The 9896-nt window shown below is 51.7% G+C and overlaps 1 pseudogene across 1 annotated transcript; it reads left to right on the top strand.

Annotated features, from left to right (window-relative positions):
• The first annotated feature begins 240 nt into the window (after nucleotides 1–240).
• On the top strand, nucleotides 241–9570 carry LOC311375925 (cyclin-Y-like; annotated as a pseudogene). Its single transcript, XR_014684294.1, has 9 exons — nucleotides 241–349; nucleotides 567–590; nucleotides 701–795; nucleotides 2207–2242; nucleotides 2812–2869; nucleotides 4140–4260; nucleotides 5737–5903; nucleotides 7905–8067; nucleotides 8928–9570. The product of XR_014684294.1 is annotated as a cyclin-Y-like (transcript).
• The last annotated feature ends 326 nt before the right edge of the window (nucleotides 9571–9896 follow it).

The following is a 9896-nucleotide window of genomic DNA, read 5'->3' as shown; positions in this document are numbered from 1 at the left end:
CTCTGTCAGTCTGAAGCTCCCTGCGTGTTTTAACTGATTTCTCAGCATTTAGAATATGAAATAACTCCGTAATAACTTCCAGACAAACTCACTCACTAACCATCTGTCTGTCAAACAACTAAATAACTAACTGTATGACTTACCCTAGTAATCTGCTGTTAATAACCACTCCTGTGTTCGGGGGGGTGAGCAGTTCCTTCCTCGGTGCTTGTATATTGATGCTGGCTCCTGGTCGCCTAGCAACCACAGCGAAACCCGCTCTCCAGTCTGGAGCCACGGTCTGATAGTGTTGTCGTTTTTTTGTTGTCTCTTAGTGCGGGAGAAGAGGAAGAGCATCTTCATCAACAACGTGAGTGTGTCTCGATCACAGTGGTACCTCGCAGCACGCTTGTTGTCAGAGTCACGTTGACATTACATTAACATTAACATTACAATAGTACAGCTTAACAAAACCATTAAGGCAGCGGGTCTGCTGCTGCTGCTGCTGCTCAGGTGTTCAACGTTTCACCGTAGATTCTGTGGAACATATTTGTGTCCCTAACTTTCTGTCTGTCTGTCCTTTTCAGTTAACACACCTGATGGAACCCAAGGTAAGACCATCGAGACCTTAATAAGAACCCTTAACCTTACTATAACAACAACAACAAAAACCCTTAACCTGTCTGTCTGTCTGTCTGTCTGTCTGTCTGTCTGTCTGTAGCAGTCCACCACCAGGTGTAAACACAGTTCTTGTTCCACCATCTTCCTGGACGACAGCACAGTGAGCCAGCCCAACCTCAAGTACACCATCAAATGGTAAGGCCACTGCCGCGGGAATCTAACTACCGGCCTCCGCTCTCCTGTGTTACAGCACTATGTAGTCAACTACCCTCCAAACATATAGTCAACTACCCTCCAAACATATAGTCAATTACCTCCACAAACATATAGTCAACTACCCTCCAAACATATAGTCAACTACCCTCCAAACATATAGTCAACTACCATTACAAACAATATAGTCAACTACCCTCCAAACATATAGTCAACTACCATCACAAACATATAGTCAACTACCATCACAAACATATAGTCAACTACCCTCCAAACATATAGTCAACTACCCTCCAAACATATAGTCAACTACCATCACAAACATATAGTCAACTACCCTCCAAACATATAGTCAACTACCATCACAAACATATAGTCAACTACCCTCCAAACATATAGTCAACTACCATCACAAACATATAGTCAACTACCCTCCAAACATATAGTCAACTACCATCACAAACATATAGTCAACTACCCTCCAAACATGTAGTCAACTACCCTCCAAACATATAGTCAACCACCATCACAAACTTATAGTCAACTACCATCACAAACATATAGTCAGCTACCATCACAAACATATATTCAACTACCAACACAAACATATAGTCAACTACCGTCACAAACATATAGTCAACTACCATCACAAACATATAGTCAACTACCATCACAAACATATAGTCAACTACCAACACAAACATATAGTCAACTACCAACACAAACATATAGTCAACTACCAACACAAACATATAGTCAACTACCACCACAAACATATAGTCAACTACCATCACAAACATATAGTCAACTACCCTCCAAACATATAGTCAACTACCAACACAAACATATAGTCAACTACCACCACAAACATATAGTCAACTACCAACACAAACATATAGTCAACTACCATCACAAACATATAGTCAACTACCCTCCAAACATATAGTCAACTACCATCACAAACATACAGTCAACTACCATCACAAACATATAGTCAACTACCCTCCAAACATATAGTCAACTACCATCACAAACATATAGTCAACTACCCTCCAAACATAGTCAACTACCCTCCAAACATATAGTCAACTACCATCACAAACATATAGTCAACTACCAACACAACAAACATATAGTCAACTACCACCACAAACATATAGTCAACTACCATCACAAACATATAGTCAACTACCAACACAAACATATAGTCAACTACCATCACAAACATAGTCAACTACCATCACAAACCATATAGTCAACTACCAACACAAACATACAGTCAACTACCCTCCAAACATCGGCAAGTCACATTACTTGGTATCAATTCTGAACCAATCAGAAACAGCCTTGAACCTAACAGTGTGTGTGTGTGTGTGTGTGTGTGTGTCTACAGTGTAGCCCTGGCCATCTTCTACCACATCAAAAACCGGTGAGGAAACTCAAAGTTCACACTCTTCTACCGCATTGGATTCTGGGAAGGGATGGTATAGGTGTCATGTGACGCTTTGGTCCCAGATTATAACATTGATCAATTCATAATAAAAGGTCTACAGTATGTCTGTCTGACCTGTCTGTCTGTCTGACCTGTCTGTCTGTGTGTCTGACCTGTCTGTCTGTCTGTGTGTCTGACCTGTCTGTCTGTGTGTGTGTGTGACCTGTCTGTGTCTGTGTGTCTGACCTGTCTGTGTGTGTGTCCTGTCTGTCTGTCTGTGTGTCTGACCTGTCTGTCTGTGTGTGACCTGTCTGTCTGTGTGTGTGTGTGTGTGACCTGTCTGTCTGTGTGTGACCTGTCTGTGTGTCTGACCTGTCTGTCTGTGTGTCTGACCTGTCTGTCTGTGTGTGACCTGTCTGTCTGTCTGTGTGTGTGTGTGACCTGTCTGTCTGTGTGTGTGTGTTTGACCTGTCTGTGTGTGTGTGTGTGTTTGACCTGTCTGTGTGTGTGACCTGTCTGTGTGTGTGACCTGTCTGTCTGTGTGTGACCTGTCTGTCTGCTTCCAGAGACTCCCACGGCGGCACGGTGCAGGACATCTTTGACGAGAAGCTCCACCCCCTCTCGGTACAACGCTGCTTTCCTATTGGTCCTCAGTGAGAATATTTAAATTAGACCAATTAGATACTAGATGCTTATTTTCTCCCCTTCCCCCTCCTGAAACTCCTCCTTCTTCTTCTCCTCCTTCTCCCCATCCTCCTAAAACCCCCCCCTCCACCTCCTCTTTTTCTTCCTCCTCCTCCTCCTCCTCCCCCTCCTTTTCTTCCTCTTCCCCCTCCTCTTCCTCCTCCTCCCTCCCCCTCCTCCTCCCCCTCCCCCTCCCCCCTCCTCCTCCTCCTCCTTCTCCTCCCCTCCTCCTCCTCCCCCTCCTCCTCCTCCTCCTCCCCCTCTTCCTCCTCCCCCTCCTCCCTCTCCTCCTCCTCCTCCTCCTCCTCCTCCCTCCTCCTCTTCCTCCCCCTCCTCCCCCTCCTCCTCCTCCCCCCTCCTCCCTCTCCTCCTTCTCTCCCCTTCTCCTCCTCCACCTCTTCTTTTTCTTCCTCCTCCTCCCCCTCCTCCTCCTCCCCCCTCCCTCTCCTCCTCCTCCCCCTACTCCTCCCCCTCCTCCTCCTCCTCCTCCTCCTTCTCCTCCCCCTTCTCCTCCTCCTCCTCTCTCATCCCTCCTCCTCCCCCTCCTCCCCCTCCTCTTCCTCCCCCTCCCCCTCCCCCTCCTCCTCTTCCTCCCCCTCCTCTTCCTCTTCCTCCCCCTCCTCTTCCTCCCCCTCCCCCTCCTCCTCTTCCTCCCTCTCCTCCTCTCCCTCTTCCTCCCCCTCCTCCTCCTCCCCCTCCCCCTCCCCCTCCTCCTCCTTCTCCTCCTCCTCCTCTTCCTCCCCCTCCTCCTCCCTCCTCCTCCTCCCTCTCCTCCCCCCTCCTCCTCTCCCTCCTCCTCCTCCCCCTCCTCCTCCTCCTCCTCTTCCTCCTCCTCCTCCTCCTCCTCCCCCTCCTCCTCCTCCACTCCTCTCCATCCCTCCTCCTCCTCCCCCCCCCCCTCCTCCTCCTCCTCCTCCTCCTCCTCCTCCTCCTCCTCCCCATCCTCTTCCTCCTCCTCCTCCTCCCCCTCCTCCTCCACTCCTCTCCATCCCTCCTCCCCCTCCCCCTCCCCCTCCTCCTCCCTCCTCCCCCTCCTCCTCCTCCTCCCTCCTTCTCTCTCCCCCTCCTCCTCCTCCTCCCTCCTTCTCCTCCCCTACTCCTCCTCTACCTCTTCTTTTTCTTCCTCCTCCTCCCCCTCCTCCTCCTCCTCCCCCTCCCCCTCCCCCTCCTCCTCCCCTCCTCCTCCTCCTCCCCCTCCTCCCTCCTCCAGAACTCGGGCGGTCCCAGCTGACTACAACGATCAGGACCCTGAGCAGAAGCAGATCTACCGGTTCGTCCGGACTCTGTTCTGCTCGGCCCAGCTCACCGCAGAGTGTGCCATCGTCACGCTGGTCAGTGGCTCAGTGAACTGGTTCTACTGCTGCATTGTTAACATGGACCACATGGTACTGGTGCTCTGGTCCTCACTGCTGCGCCCACAGCCCATTGATCAACCAGTCCGTAAACTGTATGTTTGTGATGGTAGTTGACTATATGTTTGTGATGGTAGTTGACTATATGTTTGTGATGGTAGTTGACTATATGTTTGTGGTGGTAGTTGACTATATGTTTGTGATGGTAGTTGACTATATGTTTGTTATGGTAGTTGACTATGTTTGTGATGGTAGTTGACTATATGTTTGTGATGGTAGTTGACTATATGTTTGGAGGGTAGTTGACTATATGTTTGGAGGGTAGTTGACTATATGTTTGGAGGGTAGTTGACTATATGTTTGTGATGGTAGCTGACTATATGTTTGGAGGGTAGTTGACTATATGTTTGGAGGGTAGTTGACTATGTTTGTGATGGTAGTTGACTCTATGTTTGGAGGGTAGTTGACTATATGTTTGTGGTGGTAGTTGACTATATGTTTGTGATGGTAGTTGACTATATGTTTGTGATGGTAGTTGACTATATGTTTGGAGGGTAGTTGACTATATGTTTGTGATGGTAGTTGACCGTATGTTTGTGATGGTAGTTGACTATATGTTTGTGATGGTAGTTGACTATATGTTTGTGATGGTAGTTGACTATATGTTTGTGATGGTAGTTGACTATATGTTTGGAGGGTAGTTGACTATATGTTTGTGATGGTAGTTGACTATATGTTTGTGATGGTAGTTGACTATATGTTTGTGATGGTAGTTGACTATATGTTTGTGGTGGTAGTTGACTATGTTTGCGGTGGTAGTTGACTATATGTTTGGAGGGTAGTTGACTATATGTTTGTGATGGTAGTTGACTATATGTTTGTGATGGTAGTTGACTATATGTTTGTGTTGGTAGTTGACTATATGTTTGTGATGGTAGTTGACTATATGTTTGTGATGGTAGTTGACTATATGTTTGTGGTGGTAGTTGACTATATGTTTGCGGTGGTAGTTGACTATGTTTGTGATGGTAGTTGACTATGTTTGTGAGGGTAGTTGACTATATGTTTGCGGTGGTAGTTGACTATGTTTGTGATGGTAGTTGACTATACGTTTGTGATAGTAGTTGACTATACGTTTGTGATAGTAGTTGACTATATGTTTGCGGTGGTAGTTGACTATGTTTGTGATGGTAGTTGACTATATGTTTGTGTTGGTAGTTGACTATATGTTTGTGATGGTAGTTGACTATATGTTTGCGGTGGTAGTTGACTATGTTTGTGAGGGTAGTTGACTATATGTTTGCGGTGGTAGTTGACTATATGTTTGCGGTGGTTTGTGGAGAGAGTTGACAGAATGTCCCTGTAACCACACTACCTTGTTCTGATAAATAATAAAAACGATAATAGTGACGATAATATCGTTAAATAATCTGGTTCTGTCCGGTTGCGGTCCAGGTGTACCTGGAGCGACTCCTGACGTACGCGGAGATGACCATCGGCCCCGGCAACTGGAAGCGCATCGTCCTGGGCGCCATCCTGCTGGCGTCCAAGGTGTGGGACGACCAGGCCGTCTGGAACGTGGACTACTGCCAGATCCTCAAGGACATCACCGTGGAGGACATGTGGGTGACCTCCAGCGCAGGCTAGGCTAACGGAACCAGACCGCAGGCTAGGCTAACATAACCAGACCGCAAGCTAGGCTAACGGATCCAGACAGCAAGCTAGGCTAACGGAACCAGACAGCAGGCTAGGCTAACGGATCCAGACAGCAAGCTAGGCTAACGGAACCAGACCGCAAGCTAGGCTAACGGAACCAGACCGCAAGCTAGGCTAACGGAACCAGACCGCAGGCTAGGCTAACGGAACCAGACCGCAAGCTAGGCTAACAGAACCAGACCGCAAGCTAGGCTAACGGAACCAGACCGCAGGCTAGGCTAACGGAACCAGACCGCAAGCTAGGCTAACAGAACCAGACCGCAAGCTAGGCTAACAGAACCAGACCGCAAGCTAGGCTAACGGATCCAGACAGCAAGCTAGGCTAACGGAACCAGACAGTAGGCTAGGCTAACGGATCCAGACAGCAAGCTAGGCTAACGGAACCAGACCGCAAGCTAGGCTAACGGAACCAGACCGCAGGCTAGGCTAACGGAACCAGACCGCAAGCTAGGCTAACGGAACCAGACCGCAGGCTAGGCTAACATAACCAGACCGCAAGCTAGGCTAACGGATCCAGACAGCAAGCTAGGCTAACGGAACCAGACAGCAGGCTAGGCTAACGGATCCAGACAGCAAGCTAGGCTAACGGAACCAGACCGCAAGCTAGGCTAACGGAACCAGACCGCAAGCTAGGCTAACAGAACCAGACCGCAAGCTAGGCTAACGGAACCAGACCGCAGGCTAGGCTAACGGAACCAGACCGCAAGCTAGGCTAACAGAACCAGACCGCAAGCTAGGCTAACAGAACCAGACCGCAAGCTAGGCTAACGGATCCAGACAGCAAGCTAGGCTAACGGAACCAGACAGCAGGCTAGGCTAACGGATCCAGACAGCAAGCTAGGCTAACGGAACCAGACCGCAAGCTAGGCTAACGGAACCAGACCGCAGGCTAGGCTAACGGAACCAGACCGCAAGCTAGGCTAACGGAACCAGACCGCAGGCTAGGCTAACATAACCAGACCGCAAGCTAGGCTAACGGATCCAGACAGCAAGCTAGGCTAACGGAACCAGACAGCAGGCTAGGCTAACGGATCCAGACAGCAAGCTAGGCTAACGGAACCAGACCGCAAGCTAGGCTAACGGAACCAGACCGCAAGCTAGGCTAACGGAACCAGACCGCAGGCTAGGCTAACGGAACCAGACCGCAAGCTAGGCTAACAGAACCAGACCGCAAGCTAGGCTAACGGAACCAGACCGCAGGCTAGGCTAACGGAACCAGACCGCAAGCTAGGCTAACAGAACCAGACCGCAAGCTAGGCTAACAGAACCAGACCGCAAGCTAGGCTAACGGAACCAGACCGCAGGCTAGGCTAACAGAACCAGACCGCAAGCTAGGCTAACAGAACCAGACAGCAAGCTAGGCTAACAGAACCAGACCGCAAGCTAGGCTAACAGAACCAGGCCGCAAGCTAGGCTAACGGAACCAGACAACAAGCTAGGCTAACAGAACCAGACCGCAAGCTAGGCTAACAGAACCAGACAGCAAGCTAGGCTAACAGAACCAGACAGCAAGCTAGGCTAACGGAACCAGACCGCAAGCTAGGCTAACGGAACCAGACAACAAGCTAGGCTAACAGAACCAGACCGCAAGCTAGGCTAACAGAACCAGACTGCAAGCTATGCTAACGCAGACCCTGAAGCAGGCTAGGCTAACTGAGCTAGGCTAACTGAGCTAGGCTAACTGAGCTAGGCTAGGCCCATTGTGCATCCATGGACAGAGCGGTGAGGACTGGGGGGGGAGAGAGAGAGAGAGCAGCTCGAGAGAGAGAGAGAGAGAGAGAGAGAGAGAGAGAGAGAGGAGGGAGAGAACGAGATGACGTAGCGCCTACGTGGTTAGCGCACTAGCAACTAGCAGCGGGTAGTCTTAACAGGAAGTCCCGCCTCCCCCCCCCACCCCCCCCCAACAGGAACGAGCTGGAGCGCGACTTCCTGGAGCTGCTGCAGTTCAACATCAACGTGCCGTCCAGCGTCTACGCCAAGTACTACTTCGACCTGCGCTCCATGGCCGAGGCCAACAACCTCAGCTTCCCCCTGGAGCCGCTCAGCCGCGACAAGGCCCAGAGGCTGGAGGTCTGTCCGTCTGTCTGTCCCCAGGCTGTCTGTCTGTCTGTCTGTCTGTCTGTCTGTCCCCAGGCTGTCTGTCTGTCTGTCTGTTTGTCCACAGGCTGCTGTCTGTCTGTCTGTCCCCAGGCTGTCTGTCTGTCTGTCCGACCCCAGGCTGTCTGTCTGTCTGTCCGACCCCAGGCTGTCTGTCTGTCTGTCCGTCCCCAGGCTGTCTGTCTGTCTGTCTGTCTGTCTGTCTGTCTGTCCCCAGGCTGTCTGTCTGTCTGTCTGTTTGTCCACAGGCTGCTGTCTGTCTGTCTGTCCCCAGGCTGTCTGTCTGTCTGTCCGACCCCAGGCTGTCTGTCTGTCTGTCCGACCCCAGGCTGTCTGTCTGTCTGTCCGTCCCCAGGCTGTCTGTCTGTCTCTCCTCATGCTGCCTGTCTGTCTGTCTCTCCTCATGCTGCCTGTCTGTCTGTCTCTCCTCATGCTGCCTGTCTGTCTGTCTCTCTCCTCATGCTGCCTGTCTGTCTGTCTCTCTCTCCTCATGCTGCCTGTCTGTCTCTCTCTCCTCATGCTGCCTGTCTGTCTCTCTCTCCTCATGCTGCCTGTCTGTCTCTCTCCTCATGCTGCCTGTCTGTCTGTCTCTCTCTCCTCATGCTGCCTGTCTGTCTGTCTCTCTCCTCATGCTGCCTGTCTGTCTCTCTCTCCTCATGCTGCCTGTCTGTCTCTCTCCTCATGCTGCCTGTCTGTCTCTCTCCTCATGCTGCCTGTCTGTCTGTCTCTCTCTCCTCATGCTGCCTGTGTCTCTCTCCTCATGCTGTCTGTCTGTCTCTCCTCATGCTGCCTGTCTGTCTCTCTCTCCTCATGCTGCTCTCTCTCTCCTCCAGGCGATCTCCCGTCTGTGTGACGACCGCTACAAGGACGTGCGCCGTGCGTCCAGGAAGCGCTGGTCCAGCGTGGACAACCTGTGTGGGGTCCCCTGGGTCCCCGCCATCCTGTCCTAGCGCCTAGCAACCAGCCCTGGACACTGGGGACGCCTAGCAACCAGCCCTGGAGACTGGGGACGCCTAGCAACCAGCCCTGGAGACTGGGGACGCCTAGCAACCAGCCCTGGAGACTGGGGACGCCTAGCAACCAGCCCTGGAGACTGGGGACGCCTAGCAACCAGCCCTGGAGACTGGGGACGCCTAGCAACCAGCCCTGACCACTGGTGACCCCTAGCAACCAGCCATGGACACTGGTCACCCCTAGCAACTCACAATCTGCCACAGAGACTGGTATCCCCTAGCAACCTGGTCACCACTAGCAACCTTCTACGGATACTGGTAACCAACGGCAACCTTCCATGAACACTGGTCGCCGATGGCAACATTCCGTAGATACGGGCAACAGGCAACCGTCCTAGCAACAGGCCACTGACACTGGTCCCCACGGACCCCGGTAACCCCCGGCGACCTGCGCCAGGCCGCCGGTAACCAACGGCAACATTCCGTAGATGCTGGAGAGGCCACGGACACGCCCCCCCCCCCCTCCCCCTCCAGGAAGGGGGTCAGGACCGACCCTCTGACCTCTGACCTCCTGACCCCGAGACCCGGCGCCCGCCCCCCCCCCCCCCCCGGGTCCCGGACCAGATCTGAACTTTGACCTCCACAGTGCCTCAACCCCCGCGGTCCGAGAGGCGGGGGGGGGGTTCTGAGCTGCCACTCACTCTACACTAACTCTTCCCACACACACACACACACACACACACACACACACACACACTCTCTCTCTTTACTTTTGGGCCACTTTCAAAATAAACTTTTATTTCTTCGTCTCGGCGCGTGTTACCGCGGGAACAACGGCTCGCAACATCT

The sequence above is a fragment of the Micromesistius poutassou genome (assembly GCF_964030765.1).
Source record: "Micromesistius poutassou genome assembly, contig: SCAFFOLD_6417, whole genome shotgun sequence".
Lineage (NCBI taxonomy): Eukaryota > Metazoa > Chordata > Actinopteri > Gadiformes > Gadidae > Micromesistius > Micromesistius poutassou.
This window is presented reverse-complemented; position numbering and strand designations above follow the sequence as displayed.